Here is a 20,615-nt window from a genome sequence, read left to right on the forward strand (position 1 = left end):
AAGCCAGGAATCCATCAAGAATATCAGAGAGTGAACATAAATGAGAATAATACGGACACGATGAAGTTATGCAGCAAATAGCCCTCCGTGTCTTTGGGGGAGCTGTACTTATGTGGGCTATGGGCAAGGTGGAATCAAAACAGTGAGAATTGGGATGAGGCTCATGAAAGGCAAAGTTCTTCAACAAAATGGATTTATTCACTTAGTTTAGAGACAGGAAGACTGCAAACTTCATCATGGTCCATAAGCATGTCAATCAGCAGATTGAGAAGGACTTGGTGACTTGTAGTTTGTGCTTGGTTATGAGTTACAGCAACTCTGGCTGCACAGTAGAGTCACCAGGCCCCACCATAGGCGAGTCCCATCAGAACTTCAGGGGGTGGGCCTGGGAATTAATCTACCTTAAGAACTCTCAAGGTCATTTTAATTTACAGCTGGGATTGAGTCTCACAGGCATGGAGTGTCTGTGGAAGATAATCAGATATAGGGCAGGACTCTTGCCCTTAAGGTGCTTGATTGGAACTTGAAATTTAATTCTGAAAACTTAAGTGATAAGATGTGGTATGCCATATAAGTAGTTTATAAAATATATGTAGACAAGCTTGAAATAGAGAGTTGTCATGCTTGGGGTGGTTAGGGACTATTGAGTGCCAATTCTGTGCCCAGCCCTAAAATAAGTTCTGAAGGAGTCTTAGAGGACAAAACAAACTTCTCTTTTAGATAGAGGAATACATGACAAGCTTGGAAAAAACCAGTTATTTGCTGCTAAGTTATGATTGGAAATGCAAGTGCACTAAGAGTTTGAAGAGGTATCCTTAGATATACATATTTGGAAAAAGTATCTAGTTACAGGTGGAATTTGAGTTTTGCCTTAAAGAATTAATTTTATACTTGAAAAGGCAAACAGCAAGGACATACTCCCCCCAAGGTGCCATGCTAAAAACACTTTGTGTGGATTATCTCATTTAGCTCTTGTGGTATCCTTATGTCTAAGCTATGTGTTATTATTATCTATGCTCTGCAGGTGGCAAAACCAAGGCTTATCAAGGTTAAAGAAATTTGTCAAAGGTCACATAAGTTATTAAGTGGTGGAAACCAGGGCTGTGTGGCTCTTGAGCTGGGCTTGTAACCACCACTGATAGGACCAGTGTAAGCAAAGGAGGAAGGCCTAAGTGGACAGAGTGTGTGTCTTATACATTGCGTATGCAGCATGCTAGGTTGAGGAGGTGTTTGTTTGGAAAGGTGAGTTGAGGCCCAGTTGAATTTGTCAGGGGTTTTGATTGCTGTTTCATGGAACTGAACTTGATTTTCTAGACAATGAGGAGTCCTTGAAGGTTTTGGAGGCACGGTGTGCAAGGATGAAAAGTATTTTTTAGGAAGACTATAAAGTCTGAAAACATGGAGACAAGTTAAAAAGATGGTCAAAGTATAAAAGCTGAAGAGCCTGATGAGGTCAGTGACAGTGGACCGGGGAAAAGAGGAGACAGGTGTAGGGCACTGTGGAGAACAACTGTGCTTCATGCCAAGATAGCAGGGAATGTTGGAATGGACAGTATATTCCTCAGGGGTATTTCGGTTTAATATCTGTTTGAATTTCCTTACATTATATTATGGTAGGGAGGTGTGGGGGGTTGAGAAGGTATATTCCTCTATTAAGAAAAAGACAATTGATGATTTTTCTGAAATTGTTTAAGTTCTAAATTAGATCTAAGCTTGTAAAGACCCTATGACCTTTAATTTAATTCACTTCTGGATATTCAATTTAGGCCCTGTGACTAAGCTATTTTGTATGGCTCATCTAAGTGCTTCTGAGATAAAGGAAGTATGTAAGCACAATCTTTGAGCCTTTTTTTTTTTATTCAGTGAGAAGAAGGGAGGCACGGACTCCTGCATGCTCCCTGACCAGAATCCATCTGGAAAGCCCACTAGGAGGTGATGCTCTGCCCATCTGGGGCATTGCTCTGTTTGTTGCTCAGCAACCAAGCTCTTCTTAGTGCCTGAGGCAGAGGCCATGGAGCCATCCTCAGCGCCTGGGGCCAACTCACTCCAATCCAGCCATGGCTGCAGAGTGGCAGGGTGGGAGAGGGGAGAGAGAGAGAGAGAGAGAGAGAGAGAAAGAAGCAAGATGGGGAGGGGTGGAGAAACAGATGTGTGCTTCTCCTGTGTGCCCTGACCAGGAATCTAACATAGGACATTCACATGCCAGCTTGATGCTCTACCACTGAGCCAACCAGCCAGAGCCAATCTTTGATTCTTTTTTTTTTTTTACAGAGACAGAGAGAGAGAGTCAGAGAGAGAGATAGATAGGGACAGACAGACAGGAATGGAGAGAGATGATAAGCATCAATCATCAGTTTTTTGTTGCGACACCTTAGTTGTTCATTGATTGCTTTCTCATATATGCCTTGACCATGGGCCTTCAGCAGACCAAGTAACCCCTTGCTCGAGCCAGTGGCCTTGGGTCCAAGCTAGTGAGCTTTGCTCAAACCAGATGAGCCCACGTTCAAGCTGGTGACCTCAGGGTCTCGAACCTGGGTCCTCCGCATCCCAGTCCGACGCTCTATCCACTGCGCCACTGCCTGGTCAGGCCAATCTTTGATTCTAATGTGAGACTATGGTAATATTTCTCAGCATGCTGGGAAACTATTTCTCATTCCCCTGCTTTCTTTTCTGTGGTGTTAATTACAGCTGCTAGCTTGGGTCCGATCTTCCTTTAACAACATGGGGTCTTTCTCTACTGAAGATCTCCAAGTTCTGGATGGGAAATTTCCACTAATCCTTTTATTAGGCTTGCACATGCTGTATTGATAACTGGATCTTCCAGTCGCATGTGAACCCTACGTGAGGATGACAGCAATGGGGAGAAGCAGGCAATGAGTCAGTGTCTTCTTGTAACTCCACTGTAACTATTACCATGTGCTAGCTAAAGAAAGACCCTGCACCTTGATTACAGGCATCCTAGACATGTGAAAATCCTACTTGAGCTTGGTATGAGAAATTCAGATGCATTATTACTAATGATTTTCATAATGGCTAAAGACTCGAGGCCAAAAATAATTAGAATGAACAATAGAGCTGTCAGTGTAGTTCCCAAATGATCAGAAGGCTATTAATAAATGGGCTTATTGTTCTTTTTTGGCTCCAGGGCATTAAACATTTCATTTCATAAGGCATGATAAGTAGGATAATATTACTCATTCATACCTTTATTTAACACTGTAATTTTAATTTATTTTACTTTTACTTTAATATTACATCTTTTATTTTTTAATTTAAAAATTAGATAATCTCTCTCTCTCCCACGAACTTTATGAACAGAAATGGTTTTGGTGCTTTGTAACTTTCTCAGTTCATTCCCTAGGGTAAGCCCCATCATTAGGCTCTTAATAAATAGTGAATGGTGCTAATGATGGCAATGACAAGTTTCAAGTGTGAGGCAGACTGATGCCTTCTGTGACTTCACTGTGTGGGGCTGGGCCGACCATTTATTTTCCCCACAGACTTTTTCCTCTTTTAGACCCAAAAGCATCAGGAAAAGCCTTTCACCTTATTTTTTAATTAATTAATTAATTAATTAATTAATAACAAAACCTGAACAATGTCATGGGAAATGCTCTCTTAAAGCTATTCCAGGCAGCAAGCTTTTCTTCCTGCAGCTGTCCAGAGATTTTGGATAAGCAATGTTGGTTGCTTTGCTGAGCCCATTGTTATAACTTGTATATTAAATGCACCTGCCATCACCTTCAGCATACCTTCCTTCTTCTCAGGAAAGACCCGATGGTTGCAAACTGTTTTCCAGATCACAGAGCACGGGGTTAGCAATGTTTGGGCTCCTTCCTAAAACTAGATTGTTCAGAGTCGTAAGCTGATGAATGAACACATCCTTCATTGCACAAGATACCTTTAGACAAGGCATTTATGAAGACTTAGTTTAATAAACTCCTCTTTTCTTAGCCCAACTTGCCTTTGTACCTGTAGGATGCTGGCATGCCATTTTAAATCCTGTCCGAAGCCATAGATGACCCTAGATGTTTTTGAAAATAATAGGTGGTTTAAGTTCCTACTAACTTCTTTAAATATTTCCATGATACTCTTCTTTGAGACTACTTATTATGGTGTCTGACATCACCTGGGCTTTCAGTTCCCATCTTAGGCTTCTCAGAGTCCATACCCAGAAAGACCCACCAGTTTCAGAGATGTGGACCCTTTTAGGACCTGCTGTGCACTATCTATCTTTGTCTTTAATAGGTAGTGTTGCATTAGATGGTCTGGCTGTGCTCCATGTGGGCACCTGAAATGCAAAGCCTTTCGTTTGGTCTGCAGGTGAGTTCAGGGCCAGGGGCTGGCATGGAGGAAAAGGCCAAATGTGCTTTCTAACTCTTGAGGCTGTGATTCTGGGGGTTCTGCCACTTCACCTCTATGTTTGGGAATCATGCTGCAGTGTCTGCACCCTGGATTGTTTATCAGCCTTGACAGATGGGTGATGCTCAGTGGTTTTTGTGGAGAGAGCAGGGTGTCATTAGGGGTGGAGGAGGGAATGTTGGTCAAGAAAGATGAGCAAATGTTAGTGTGCGGAGAAGTGGAGGAAGGGTGCTGGGGCTCAGAGGTTTGGTGGACAATGTCCTGCAGAACCTTTGCCAGAATTACTCAGGAAAAGTGAGATGGCTGTATTTCTGATTGATTATCTTGGTCTGGGAAACCCAAAGGATTTTGAAATTATGAATTGTACAGATCCTTGGTAGTTAAAAATATTGAGAAGGGTTCTGGTCAAGGTGGCGGTATAGGTAAATGCAGTACTCACCTCGTTCCAGAACCATGTTAGAATTATAGCTAAACTACAGAACAACAATCATTCAGAAACACCTGAAGTCTGGCTGAACAGCAGTCCTATAAATAAGAATATAGAGAAGAAGCTACATCGAGACTGATAGGAGTGGAATGGGCCGGTCTCACACCCACGTGTGACTGATAAAAATCAGGAGGCATTATCTGAGCTGAGGAGGTCCCCTTTGAGGAGTGAGGGTACCAGCCCCACACCTGGCCCCCAGCCAAGGGTTTCTGTGCCGTAAAGAGAAGTCTCTATAACTTCTAGCCGTAACCAGTAGGAATTGATGCTGAATGAGACAGAGGCTGCTGGAGTCCCAGGAATTTCTTTTAAAGGGCCCATGCATGGACTTGACTCTGACTGTCTCACTCTGAGCTCCATCCAGCACTAGGGCAGTAGTTCCAAAGGCACTGGGGACATACAGGGAAAAACTGAATTGTCTGGCATCAGTGTGAAAGCTAGTGGGGGGAGGCAGCTTTCTCCCAGACAGAAATGCTGGCATAAACCATTGTTCCTTTTCTGAGCTCTGCCACACTGAGCCAGCAGGAGGGTGCCATATCTGAGGCTTCATCAACCTGGCTAACACAGTTCTCTCTGCTCTGATGATTCCCTGAGACCTCACCCATTTCAACCTGCAGACACACAACTTGTTTCCAGTAGCTTTTCAGTAGAAACAGCTTGTCTTGACTCATGCTGCAGACTTTCTCCTAAAATCTGCAACATCTGGCCTCCATCTGCCCTGTACATCTTGTTAAGTGGCCCCCGCATGGCACTACTGGCAGTTGACCTTGGTTAACAACTTGGCCTCTCATGAGCATTTCCACACTCAACCTGAGTAGCAGAAATCTGAAGATCACTTTGTACCTCATGCTGGGTGGCCTCAGGCATTTGCACCTCCCAGGAGGTCCCAGAGTCAGAACACCTCATGGACAGCTTCAGATCACATCAAAGCATAACCCAACCACCTCTACCAGTGACACAGTCAAGGGACAGACTCTGGGCACCAGAACCATGCTGTAGTAAATCCGGCTTCATGAGGTAGGCCCCTGCAAAGCTGATTGTCCTGCAGTGGTTTTAGCCAGTATTTGAAGCCGGCTGGCCTGTTGATAAATTCCTTCAATTGAAGTACCAACAGTGATTAAGGCTCATCTATAGCAGGAGGATGTACATAGTCCATACGAGAGATGCACCTGGAGTGCTCAGCTTGGGTGATCAGAGAGGCAGTGCCACTGGGCCCTGTAGGACACCTGCTACACAAGGCCACTCTGCCAAGAACAGGTGTAGCAGCTCTACTTAATACATAGAAACAAACACAAGGAAGCAGCCAAAATGAGGAGGCAAGGAAACATGTCCTAAATAAAGGAATAGAAGAAAACTCCAGAAAAGAACTAAACAAAATGGAGACAGTCTACCAGATGCAGAGTTTAAAACAGGCGTCCCCAAACTACGACCCACGGGCCGCATGCGGCCCCCTGAGGCCATTTATCCGGCCCCCCCGCCGCACTTCTGGAAGGGGCACCTTTTTCATTGGTGGTCAGTGAGAGGAGCACTGTATGTGGCGGCCCTCCAACGGTCTGAGGGACAGTGAACTGGCTCCCTGTGTAAAAAGTTTGGGGACCCCTGGAAAACATGGGTTGTAAGGATGCCCAATAAATTTAGGGGAAAGAATAAATGAATTTAGTGAACAAAGAGATAGAAAACATAAAAGTGGAGATAGAAAGCAAACAAAACCAGTTGGGAATGAAGAATACACCAACTGAAATGAATATACTATAGGTAACCTCCAGTGCAGTGGATGAGGCAAAAGATCAAATTATAGATTTGGAAGATAAGGAAGCAGAAAAAACCCAATCAGAACAGCAAAAAGATAAAAGAATCCCCCCCAAGAGCCAAGATGGTATAATGAGCCTCTAGGACAACTTCAAGCACACCAACATTCACATCATGGGGGTGCCAGAAGGAGAAGAGAGCAAGAAATTGAAATTTTATTTGAAAAAATAATGACAGAAATGTTTCCTAATCTGATGAAGGAAATAGACATACAAGTTTGAGAAGTGCAGAAAGTCCTAAACAAGGTGAACCCAAAGAGGCCGACACCAAGACACATCTCAATAAAAAAAGGTTAAAGACAAAAGAGATGTTAAAACAGTAAGAGAAAAGCAGTTAGTTATTTAAAAGGGAGCTCTCATAAGACTGATACTTGATTTCTAAGAGAAACTTTGCAGGCCAGAAGGGACTGGCATGAAATATTTAAAGTGATGAAAATCAAAGACCTACAACCAAGATTACTCTCCCCAGCAAAGCTATCATTTAGAATCAAAGTACAGATGAAGCACTTTCCAGACAAGAAAAAGCTAAAGGAGTTCATCATCACCAAACCGGTATTACAAGAAATGTTAAAGGTCTTCTTTAAGAAGAATAAATAAAAATATTATTAATAATAAAATGGCAATACATACATATCTATCAACAATTACTTTAAATGATGAAATCTTGCCATCTGCAACAACATGGATAGACCTAGAGGATATTGTGCTGAGTGAAATAAGTCAGAAGAAGACAAATGCCATTGGTTTCACTTGTGTGTGGACTCTAAAAACAAAATAAACAAGCAGAAGAAAAACAGACTCATAGATACAGAGAATATTTTGATGGTTGCCAGGTGGGAGTGGGGTTGGAGGATAGGTGAAAGAAGTGAGGGGTGTAAGAAGTATAAATTGGTAGTTACAGAATAGTCATGGAGATATAAAGTACAGCCTAGGGAATACAGTCAATAACACTGTAATAACTATGTATGGTGTCATGTGGGTACTAGATTTATCAGGGCAATCACTTAGTTACATAATGTCTAATCATTGGGTTGTACACCTGAAACTAATATAATATTGTATGTCAACTGTAATTGAAAACTAAAAATTATTTAAAGCCAAAAAATAAAAACTGTAGAGTCCATCAGTTATACTTGGAGTTGCTATGTTGAGACTGATTATATCCCCTTGAACTCTGACCAGGTAGAGGCCCTAATCAGTAAGTGAGTGGGTTAACAAGGTGTCACCACTAGTTTATATTTGATTACTACCTTCGAAAAGTAACTACTTGATCCTGACCTCTATTAATTTCATTAGCCTAAAAATGTAAAAGACCAATTGTGATCTTCCTCTCCTCTGTGAATTTCCCACTGAGATTTTGCTATGGTGTAATCTGGCTGCTGATTAGGCTATTTTGGGAGGCTTGTAGAGTGTCCTGGTATTTGTACTTAAAAAGACATTTGGATACTTCTGCCAGTCTTTTGCTAAGTTGTGGAGTAATACTGTGGACACAGCCAGATCAGAAAGGGACACTGTGATGCCCTGACTCCTCCTCAGTTCCGTTCCCCAGGACAGGGAGGGTGCTGCTCTTGGAACAGCCTCATCCCGCCCTTCCCACGTGTGATGAGAGGGAAGGCAGGAGCTGGCCTGAGAGGAATTGAGTAGATAGCAGGATGGGTAGCCAGTGGGGTTGGACCATGAGAAGAGAGCCCTAGCCAAATTGAAGGATCCCATGCCTGTAGGGCAAAGTGCATGTTTAAGTTCTGTTTTGGGACCTAAAAGTTTCTCTTGTTGAAAAACCTCTTTTCTGAGCTGAATCTGAATAGCAGAGAGGAATACACATTGTATTTGTCTGAGGGATGTGATCCCATGGCAGTTTCCCATCGTGTCTCTGCTGGTAGTTATATGTGGTGTGGGAATTGGTTTTGTAATGTTGATGGCAAGAAGGTAAATGTTTGGGGAAGGACCATGCTGGTCCAGAGGTCCCCTGTTAGATAGTAATAACACCTACATTTCTTTAGCCTTTTTTAGTTTATAGTAATACATATATAAAGTGAAATATGTTGATTAGCACATTGACATTTTCATAATTTTCCATTTTCTAATTAAATTCCAAAACCTTGTTCTGATATCCATCCCATTCAGTACGCAACAGATCCTAATGTTTATAAATATATACTTATTTTTAAAATCTGTGCTTTAAGCCCTGACCGAGTAGTTCAGTTGGTTAGAGCATCATCCTGATACACCAAAGTTGTGGGTTTGATCCCAGAGTACATACAAGAATCAACCAACGAATGCATAAATAAGTGGATCAACAAATCAATGTTTTTCTTTCCTCTCTCTCTAAAATCAATAAATAACAATTAAAAAATGTGTATTTTGAAATAACCTTGGTAACATTCTGTATTACAATTTACTGACCTTATTTATTTTCTGTTGATAGAATGACAATTTTTGAGTCTATAACTCTTGAGCTCAGAGTCTCCTAAGGAGAAGGAGTATTTGTTTTTGCAATGTCTTTTTTAGAGCTCTTGCTAACTTGTTACCAGCTGGGGAAATAAGTTTGACTAATTAAGGGAAACCCAAAGCAATATTAGTATATATCCCTAGAAATAATGGCTGAAAGTTCTATAAAAATGCCTCTCTTAATTCTCACATGGTTAGTGGGGTAGTGGCTAATGGAAAATGAGAAAAAACCTGGGCATCTGGCTACAAATCTAAGTTTTTGCCCATGTGTGTGGCTTGGCTGTTTTTTGGTCTCGGTAATAGGGTCATTACTTCTGTGTTAGATGGATTTCTGAATGTCATGTTGTTTCAACCGCAGCTGTTCCCCAGGAAACATAACTACTTGTTCTCTTTTCTTGCCTGGACTAAAACCATAGTGCCATCATTCTTCAAGCAGAGCAGAGCCTCTCAAACAGCATCTCCTTCATCTTTCAGAAATCTGTGAACTTCATTGGATTTGCTGTACGTGGAAATATACATACCTTTTATTGTGTGTGTTTATATTTTTATAAATTTAAAATTTCTAAAATGTGTTGCTTTTTATTGGGAAAACATTAATGTGATTTAAGAAGAAACATATATTCTTTACCTGCTTTTTTTCTTTTGGGAATTGGGTGCTGTGCCATGAATATCATGGGGGCGTTGAGGTAACTATTAACTCTTCTTATGCAATATGAGCAAATACCAGTGCATAACTCACCAGCACAACCTGAAAGAAGCAGAAGGTTCTAAGGAGGTATGACTACCTCAACTATCTGGAACACTGGAATATAAGGAAAGGAAATTCCTGGTAATTGTGTTTTAACATTTTGGAAGGCAAGATAGTCCAATTAAAAGAGCATGGCTATGAATCAAACAAATTTCTGTTCAGATCCCAGATATGTGCCCTAGTCATCAGATACTTTTTTTTTGAGGAGTAAAGGAGATTTTGTGTGTGTGTGTGTGTGTGTGTGTGTGTGCATGCGCAAACCAGGTGTCCCCAAACTATGGCCCGCAGCCGCATGCGGCCCCCTGAGGCCATTTATCCTGCCCCGCTGCACTTCCAGAAGGGGCACCTCTTTCATTGGTGGTCAGTGAGAGGAGCACTGTATGTGGCGGCCCTCCAACGGTCTGAGGGACAGTGAACTGGCCCCCTGTGTAAAAAGTTTGGGGACCCCTGGTAGGCCATGGTGCTGTTGGAAGGTGTTTTATTTTACTTTGCCCCCTCCATCTGTCATTGCCTTGAGATTATGGGTGGAATTGAAGAGACATGAAATTGATTTATGACTTGTTGAGCCTCTCTTCTTTTGGAAAGATTGATGTTTCCTAAGGCCCTTAATTACAACAGGGTGAGTTTATTATTATTATTTATTTTATTTTATTTTTTTAATGAACAAATTAGTGCCAATATTGCAGGCTGAGTTGTAATAGAATCAAAAGTTTACCTTTACTTTCCTCTCTCTTCTCTTTCTAAATGTGTATTTTAGCCCGATTTAGGAGAAATTTCTAAGCAGAAGTCTTTCAGATTGCTGGTAATAGGTCGTATTACCATCTCTGATACATTGCTGATACTCTTAAGCTTCCTGCAAAATAGACACCATGAATACAGCCACTATGGAAAACAGTATAGAGATTTCTCAAAAAGTAAAAATATATCATATAGCCCAGCAATCTCACTTCTGGGTAATATCTGAAAGAAATAAAAACACTACCTAGAAGAGATATCTGGACTTTCATGTTCACTGTGACATTATTCACAATAGCCAAAACATAGAAACAACCTAAGTGTCCATTGACAGATGAATGGATAAAGAAAACATGATATATATATATGTATATATATATATAAAATTATTTATATATACTTTATATTATTCAGCCTTAAAAAAAGATGGAAATCCTGCTATTTAAGACAATATAGGTGAACCTGGATACCTGGATGCCATTATATTGAGTAAGTCAGACACAGAAATATAAATACCACATGATCTCTCATTTATATTAGCATCCTAAAAAAGTTAAAATGAAGAGACATTGGTCAAAGGGTACAAACTATCAGTTATAAGATGAATAAATTTTATAGACCTTATGGTACAGCATGGTGACCATAGTTAATAAGGTACTGTATACCAGAAATTTACTAAGAGTAGATCTTAAGGGTTCTTCTGACCACAAAAAGGCAACTGTATGAGGTGACGGCTATGTTAATGAGCTTGATTATGGTAATCATTTTACAATGTGTACGTATAGCAAATCATGTATACCATAAATGTACTGTTTTGTCAGTCATGCTTCAGTGAAGCTGGAAAAAAATTTCAAAAGCTCAGAAACTTCCCTGGTAATATTTACTGTACTTTCTCAGATTACTGAAATCATATTGTTTTTAACACTGGGTTGCAGAGTGAGAGTTAATAATTTAAAAAAATGGACCACATGAAGAGGAAAATAAATGTGTGAGGTCAAACAGTGCTCTGCATTTTGGTGGCTTTTTCCCAGAAAGGCAATACAGTGACTTGAACAGATCATTTGGCCTTACCTCTGGAGGTCTATGCTCTGGTCCTGGGTCAGACTTCAGCTTTCTGTGTGACTGTGTAATTCCCTCTGCCTTATCCATTAAAGGCTGGGTTAGAATAAAATAATCTCTGTGTTCTGTTATTCAGTAAGTATCATTTGCTATAAATCACAAAACCTCAAAGTGTTAATTTGGCATGGTGAGATTTATTCAAATGGAGTCTTTTGCTGTTAGTAGTTATGATCTGGATCATCTATGGGGATATCAGATGAGTAAATAGTTTATCACTCCACTTCCTAGTGAACTGAGAAGATTTAGTAGTGCTGGAGAAGTTTGCATGTATGTGTTAATACTGTTGTTCTTAGCACACGCCTTTAATTCAGCTACTGCTTGTTCGGTTAATATCCTGTGCAAAGATGGTAAGAACATTGTGGAAGATGAAGTATAAGGGAAAGACCTTACAATTGAGTTGAAAAATGTTGGCGAGACACACTGTCTTTGATGGTAAGTGTTCATAGAATCATTGCATCTTGGTACCAAAAAGGGACGTTAAAACCAACTAGCTCCACCATTTACAGATAAGGAAAATTTAGAGAAAGCGACTTCCTTATGGACTGAAAGGTAAGCAAGCTTAATGGCATTAAAGGTACAGTGGATATTAAAGACAGGTTTGGCTCAGTGCAGTAAAGGGGAAGACCTTCTTGCTGCAGGCAACAACTGTCTTTGGTCATGGTTACCAGTTGGGTAAACATGTTCCACATGATTCACGTTTGTTGTGTTGCAGAATCTTATTGCTGGTATTTCAACTATTATCCCTTATTGCCTACAAGAGCAAATCTCAAACATGAGTAAATATTGATGTCTGCTTTATAATTTGCCCAATACTTTTTGGGGATACATGATCTGCCATTTGATCATAATGGCTTGAGAAAAAGAAAAAAGGGAGAGGAACTCTTTCATTCTATTCAACAAGATCCTTCCACCAAATACAGAGCTTCTTTTTTCATCTCTCTTTTGATGGGTAGATTCCTTCAAAGTTTGAGTTCTGGCAATATAGTTCTGCGTCTCCTGATTGCATTAGCTGCATAACCTTTAGGATAGACTTTTATTAGAAAATGGAGGGATACTTGGGAACACGCTTTCGCCTTTCTCTTCCCCCATTTCTTCCTCCAGGGGCGTTGCTTTTGCCTTTCCCTCTCTTAAGCTCCAAAAGCCCTTCCTTTATTTCTATAACTTGTTTCCTGAGCCTTTGTAGCCCAGCTGGCTCACTTCTACTTCTGTAACTTTTTTTTTTGGATATTTTTTTTCCCAAAGTTAGAAGTGGGGAGGCAGACAGACTCCTGCATGCGCCCAACCGGGATCCACCGGGCATGCCACTAGGGGGCGATGCTCTGCCCATCTGGGGTGTTGCTCTGTTGCCGCTGGAGCCATTCTATCGCCTGAGACAGAGGCCATGGAGCCGTCCTCAGTGCCCAGGCCAACTCTGCTCCGGTGGAGCCTTGGTTGCGGAGGGGAAGAGAGAGACAGAGGAAGGAGAGGGGGAGGGGTGGAGAAGCAGATGGGTGCTTCTCCTGTGTGCCCTGACTGGGAATCAAACACCAGGACTTCCACACACTGGCTGATGCTCTACCTCTGAGCCAACCAGCCAGGGCCTACTTGTGTAACTTTTTTTTTTTTGTATTTTTCTGAAGCTGGAAACGGGGAGAGACAGTCAGACAGACTCCCGCATGTGCCCGACTGGGATCCACCCGGCACGCCCACCAGGGGTGATGCTCTGCCCACCAGGGGGCGATGCTCTGCTGTGACCAGAGCCACTCTAGTGCCTGGGGCAGAGGCCAAGGAGCCATCCCCAGCGCCCGGGCCATCTTTGCTCCAATGGAGCCTTGGCTGTGGGAGGGGAAGAGAGAGACAGAGAGGAAGGAGGGGGGGTGGAGAAGCAAATGGGTGCTTCTCCTATGTGCCCTGGCCGGGAATTGAACCCGGGTCCCCCGCACGCCAGGCCAACGCTCTACCGCTGAGCCAGCCGGCCAGGGCCCTTCTGTAACTTTTTAAATAAACTTTTTCTTGCCTGGTCAGATAGCTCAGTTGGTTAGAGCATCATCCTGTTATGCAGAGGTTACTGGTTGGATTCCCAGTCAGGACAAATACAGAAACAGATTAATGTTTCTGTCTGTCTATCCCTCCCACTCTTTATAAGTCAGTTAAAAAAGAAAAACCCAAATGCCAACTTTCTCTTATATTTTGAAAAAGAAAATAAGGAAATATCAGGAAGAGGAGATTTAACCATAGAAATCATATGACTTCATGATACATCCTGATGAAAATGCCCGTATTATGCCAGTTATCACAGCAAAGGGCAATGTTTGATTATTGACTATATTTGGTGTGTGTGTGGGGTGTCTTCCCAGACACTGGTTTGTTTGAGAGTGCTCCTATTTAATGACTTGCCTTCCTGTTCCAGCAGAGAACTGACTCTTCCCACTTGTCCCCACTCGGTGGGATCAATTTCAGCATCAGAAGTTCTTTAAGTCTTCAGTGAAGCACAAATGCCTTCTTTAGTTATTTTATCTGGTCCTGTGATTTTTGTTTTGCTTAAAAATACATATATTTTTTTTACATTTAATATTTGGCAAATTTGTATGCTTTTACCTGTTCCTTTTAATTTTCTATTTGTTTCTGATTGAAATCTCAGCTAAAGTCATTTTTCAAACCTCAATTTAAGTGAGCCCCTTTCAGGGGGATCCTGACCACTTATACTTGGTTCAGTCCTCTTGCTGACTGCTTGTGTGGTGCCCTGAGCTACTTTCTTAACCATCTTCCATCCTGGGCAGACCAGAGGTCGGGCGAGGACCCGGTCTGTTGTGTGTACAGTTTTATCCCCACTTCTTGGCACAGTATCTACACTAGATATTCATAATTTGTTAAATTAAATTGACTTTGTATTCTCTTTTATCCCACTTTCTTTCTAATTCTTTGCAACTAATAAAATATGTATTTTCCGATGGCTTTAGGCGACCCCTGTGTTTTGGTTGTTCAACCCCCACCGGGGTTGCGACCCACAGGTTGAGAACCGCTGCTATAGGGAATATGTTTAAACTGGGATCAGAATATGTCGGGAGAAGAAGGACATTAAACTGGATTTAGAAAATTACATTTGGGCAGAAGGTGTTCTGAGTTTGGCGGATGATCCTCCTCTGGGTAATCAGGAGCTTGCCTGCGGACCCACAGGGCCACTAACAGAAAGGTAATCAAATTTCCTGTGGTTTTTTTCTGGAACCTGTGCCCAGTGTCCTGACGTAGCGCACATTTCTCAGCCTGCCTGGAGGAGATTCCTGTGCCAGGAAGATAGTTCTGGGAATGTCACAGAAGGGGGGAAGTTTCCAAAGTCAGGTCAGAAGATTTCGCTAGTGAGTAATCTTGTTGAAAATTTATCGTTCTTGACATTCTTTCCAGCTATTTTCATTGATCCTGTCCTCTTTAGCCTGTGCTGCCATGGCTGCCTTGCTTATAGGTTCTGTCTACTTTTTCATCCCCATTGGTGAAGATGTATCCCTAAGCCAAGTCCTTTATCCTCTGTTGGTCTTAAAGTCTTTCTTCTTTGGAGACAGATTCCCTTAATTTCTGGTTCTGTGTACATGTGCACCCCCTTCTCAGAGCCCTTCTGCTGGGGCACCACTTGTAACTCTCTCTGCTTGGGAGGTGCCATTTCTTGGGTGTTTGGTTGTCATCTCAACCTAAATATGCCTCTGTAAGTCTTATCTTTTCTCCCAAAACGTTCTCGCATGGCAGAAGTGCTCTGATCCCATTAGCTACCACTAGAGTCCTTGAGTCTTCCTACGCCTCCTATATGTCAGCTCCTACTCTCCTACTTCAATCTAGTGGTTTTCCAGATACGAATGGTTCTTCTTGGTAGTGCCTCTGGAATCCATCCCCATCTTTCCCCTTATAACCCAGCTCCTTCTCTTTTCACAGCTGTACTCTAAAGAGCAGCAATTTTCAACTGGCCTGCCACAAGAATTTTAAAAGCATGTCATACCTGACTGTTTAATTAGGGTCACTGACCTCTTTTCCCTTAGATTGTCAAATTAAACCTCATCTGGTGTGAATGACCCAAAATTATACCTTTTTTGTCAGATCAGCAAAAAAAAAAGTATATTTTGGTGTGTCACAGAATTTTTAGTAATTATAAGGTCTACCGGAAAGTTCTGTCCGTTTTTGGAATTAAAACAAAATACAAATTTTTCTTACCGTCAATAAACTTTATTAAATAATATATTTCCACACCAATCCTATCTTCCGAATATGGTCGGAAATGGTTTGCTGAGCTGAATTAAGCCTTTCTGCGATCTCCGATGTTGTCAGAAAAGGATCTTGCTCCAACATGGTCTTAACAACATCGTCATCCATCCAAGATGGTCGCCCAGAACGTGGCTTATCAGAAAGGTCGAAATCACCTGTTTCGAATTTTTTGAACCATCTTCTGCATGTCCTATCAGAAACTGTTCCTTCACCAAACACTTTCAATAAATTTCTACATGCTTCTGTAGCATTTCTTCCTTGTTGAAATTCGTATAAAATACAGTGGCGTAAATGAACTTTATCAGTAGCCATGGGTACACTATCGCTTCACACATAAGACTAACGTGAATCAACTTTGTTTTAGTTAATTTGCTACATCAGTATGTATACATTAAGTGATAAAAATAGAGAGGCACACATGCGCCAAATAAACATGCGCTTACATGTCGAAACTTGTGATAGAAACGGACAGAACTTTCCGGTAGACCTTATAGTTTATGTGTGTCGTGAGATGAGAAAGTTTGGAAACTGCTGCTGTAGGGCACAGCTGTCTGTCCTGGATACCTACGGTTTGTATGCCACACAGCATTTGCCACAAGCTTTATTTTTTTAATTTTTACCTTTTATTTTAATGTCTCATGTAATAGCAATGGCTGAGACCAGGCAGGTTCACATTGGATTCAGGCAGACGGTAAAGGAACTATGGAGCTGGAAAGCATTGGGTCATTCCCATTTAATAGATTCTTGCAACAGTAGACAAGCAATCAGGCAGGGGAAAGCCTCTTCTCCTGGCAGCAGGTGAATGAACAGCACAGCAACCCCTTGAGTGGCGGGCTGGCAATCCGCAATCCACCCTGAGGACAAGCACCCATAGCCTACTGCTGCAGACCAATGCAGCCAGTAATTGTCCAGGTCCTGAGTGAGAATGGTGCGGAATGAAGAAATAAACTTAGAAAAAAGGATGGGATCAGGAGGTCTCTTTGCAATGCCAAGATAGCTTGCAAGAGTCGAGCAAATCCTCCTGGTTTGCTTTATTATATAGTACAGAGCCATATGCAAATAAGAAAGTCTCCAATATGAAGTCACACATCTGAGGCATAAACAGGAATCCATTTAAGGTGTAAACAAGAAGCCCCCCACCATACATAACTGAAATCAACCAACATCAGAACAAACAAAGAGGAAGGGCATGTAAATTACCTCTAGCAACTTAATCACGCAAATGAGGTGCGGTGTTGGGACAAGTACAGATACTCAGCTTCATAGCCAATCTGGAGGTGTGGGGAAAGAGCTTAATCTTTGGTTAAGCCTTAAACTGTGAGGGCTTTGCCAGCTTGCAGTCTTTCACAGCCTAGGCTATATACAGGTGACCCTGCCACATGCTCATACGCTAATCATGGAAAGTGCAAGCAAGCAAACCTAACACAGCTGTTTCCCAACAATCCACCCCTTTAGGGTTGCTCACTTCACAATCCACGTCGGCAGGTATCTTCCACTATGGCCCCTGTGTGGGAAGCGAGGTACGTTGCATAAACAAAAAACAGGACAGACTATAGCAACCAAATTACAAAGGCACACGCTGTGACAATAATTACAAATGTGCCCTTCACAATGTCTTTCTGAGCACTCTGCCCAGGGAGTTAACTGGAGGCCCACCTCTAACCTTCCCCATGGTAGGTGGGAGGCCCTGTATAGTCCAGGGCTATGTCCATTGAAGCTGTAAAGTGTCCTTGGTGCATAGCTGCAATTGGATGAGAGCAACAGCATGGTGTAGGAGGGCCTCTACAGGGGCCAGGTACCCCTATTAGCATCTCTCATTATTGTCCACAAACAGCGTTTCCATCTAGCAAGGGAGCCAGTGTCCCCCTCCTGTCACAGTCTCTGCTTCAAGAGTCCATCATACCACTCAGTGATCAGTCCACAATACACAGCCCAGTGTCTGTGCAAATCACCAAGTTAAAGGTCTATTAAAGGCAACTAGCCATACAGCTCTTCATTAACAGACCTCAGCACCTCTCCATATGGGCTCTACCTGTTGCCACAAGCCCTATCTGAACCCCTCAGCAAGCTTACAGGGCCTGGCAGAGTCAATCACATTCAAGGCCTGTGCTGCCTTGACAGTTTGCTGCTGCTTCTGCTGCTGCAAAAAAGCACCTATTATCTTCTAAGGCCAGCACCTGCTTCACATTATAAGGGGGCCAGTGTGGATTGTCAATTTCACAAGGGACCTCCAGCCCCTCACCCATCCCTATTAGACGGGTCCCTTGGCCTTCCCCCTATACTAACTGGAACAACTTGTTTTGGGGATCCTCCTCTCCCACAGCTGTTTCCATCATATAATCTTGGAACTGTGCAACCCAAACACCAGCCATTTTCTTGGCAGCTGCCAGGGCTACCGGCTTCCTCATCTTTTTCAGCACCTGGAACCTCTGTACTGGTGTAAGCTGCAGCCAAAGTTCTAAGAGGACTCTATTAGACCTGCCATTCAATTTCTCTTTAACTGCCTTGGTCATAATCAGATCTACCCACATCTGTGTTTGGGTAACCATTACAAACCCGTTAGTTGGAGGGGGCAGCATGGGCAGCAGCTCACACAACCTTATGATGTCATGCTGCCTCCACGTCCCCCAAATCTGCCACCGTCTGTGTAACCATGTTGATGGTCTGCACCACATAGGGGCTTAGGATAGCCACTAGTAACCCAAAAAGGGCTGATAGGGCGCTACAGAGAATAAGGTCTCTCATCCCTGTCACAAACACTTTCTCATCTGGCCCATGGGACCTCATGTTGAAAGCAGCATTCCTCATACTTAGTTTCCAGAGGGCCTGCCACAGCTTCGTATATGACTGCCACTGACTCACTGTCCCCAGAAAGTCTCCAGAATTCTGCCAGACTGTACGAATGGCAGCCATCACCCATTTTAATAGGGCATGGTTTCCTGGGTTGTCATGGCAGTTCTGAAGATGCTGCCTCAAGGAGGAGTGTATGATAATGGCATCTAATTTCTCCATCTCTGTTCCAGAGAGTATGATGCCATCTACCCCCTATGTCCCACAACCTCAGCAACCAAGCTGCCAGGGACTTGGTGGGTTTCTGCCTGAATTTCACCTCTAACTCCATCAACTCTGGGTGTAGGGTCAGACCACAGAGTGCTCCACTACTTGCAGAGGGGTTTGTACCTGCCTCTGAGGCACTTTCAGCTGCTGGGTTTTTACCTTCTGTATCACAACCAGCTGGGCTCTGAGTCTGCTAATAGCAGTTTCATCTCGAACCTCCTCCTCCTCCTTAGGGAAGGAGAAGTTGGAAACACCTGCTGCTGCTGACTCAGAGTCCCTCCACCGGCACAGATGCACCTCCTTCTTCAGTGACCACTTTGGCTGTTGTGGCTGCCGTCTCTTGGCCTGAAGCTGAGACTCGAGCTCTTGAACCTGCAATTGTTTCTCTAACACTTGCCGGTGCCAGTGTTCAGCTTCTTGGGCAAATTGAAGCTCTTGAACCTGCAAATTCTTTGGCCAGTGACAGTTCCAGTTCCAGGCACCATTGGTGTTCCACCTGCATTTTACACTGGAGCTTTTGACCTCACGCAGCCTCTTGCACAGAGCTTTTAGTTTCTTCTCACAGGGCTGTAAAAAACACCCAGCCCATGGCCCCAAACAGGGTAGCCACAGGGAACCATATGCTGGAGAACAATGGCCACTCCTCTGTCTCACCCTTCAAGGGTGTCAGCAGTTCCATACTGATCTGATTTGAATCCTACCCACTACAGTAGATGCAGTGCCAGTGGCCAAGGCCAGGCACATTCACATTGGATTCGGGCAGATGGTAGAAGAACTGCTGAGCCAGAAAGCAGTAGGCCATTCCCATTTAATAGATTCTCGCAACAGCAGACGAGCAAACAGGGGAAAACAGCTTCTCATGGCAGCAGGCAAACAAATAGCAAAATGGTCTCTTGCAGTGGCAGGCAGGCAGGCAATCTGCAATCCGCCCTGAGGGCAAGCACCCGTAGCCTTACATAGACTACACAACACTAATCATGCAAAGTGCAAGCGAGCAAGCCTAACAGAGCTGTTTTCCCTACATCTTGTTACCCCAATTAGATAATTGGCTGCCTGTGAACAGAGATATGGAACTGTTTCACTTCCTGTCTCTAGCAGGAAGCACAAAGCTCAATAGTTATCTGGTAGAGTTCACTGACGTTGGCATTGAACCAGAGGGTTCCTCCTTGTCAACTTTGTGCAAACTGCCCCTGTGTCATCAGGAGGTTAACTTGAAATTGTGAGGCACAGGTACAAGGCAAAGGGATGGATTAGGTTAGCACAAGTGTTGTGGCTTCTTAGTGAACAGGAGCATCCCTGAAATTTTTAAAATTAGTGATTTTTGAGGGTTTGAAAAGAATTAATGCCTTTTTGGTATAGTTCTAAATTGTTTAAAAATATTTTTTCATAATTATTGTCCAGTGTTAACCTTCAACAAGCTTGTGGAGAAGCATTATTATTGCCATTTTATAGAATATAAAACAGAAACTTGAAAGTATAGTTTGAGCAAAGCCAGTAGAGCCTAAAAATGTCAAAACCACGTGTCTAGCTCTAATCTTCTGATTCCAAGTGAAATCAGTTTAAGTAAGGCATAGGGTGAGACACTAGGACAGTGATGGGCAATCTTTGGGGCTTGGTGTGTCAAAAT

General features: G+C 42.7%; 1 protein-coding gene across 1 annotated transcript in view; it reads left to right on the plus strand.

Moving 5' to 3' along the window:
- BARX2 (BARX homeobox 2) overlaps positions 1-20,615 on the plus strand; it is an 86,531-nt gene that overhangs the window by 37,770 nt on the left and 28,146 nt on the right. The gene's annotated exons all lie outside the window — the stretch shown is intronic.

The sequence above is a fragment of the Saccopteryx bilineata genome, chromosome 2 (genome assembly GCF_036850765.1).
Source record: "Saccopteryx bilineata isolate mSacBil1 chromosome 2, mSacBil1_pri_phased_curated, whole genome shotgun sequence".
In the NCBI taxonomy this organism is placed as follows: domain Eukaryota; kingdom Metazoa; phylum Chordata; class Mammalia; order Chiroptera; family Emballonuridae; genus Saccopteryx; species Saccopteryx bilineata.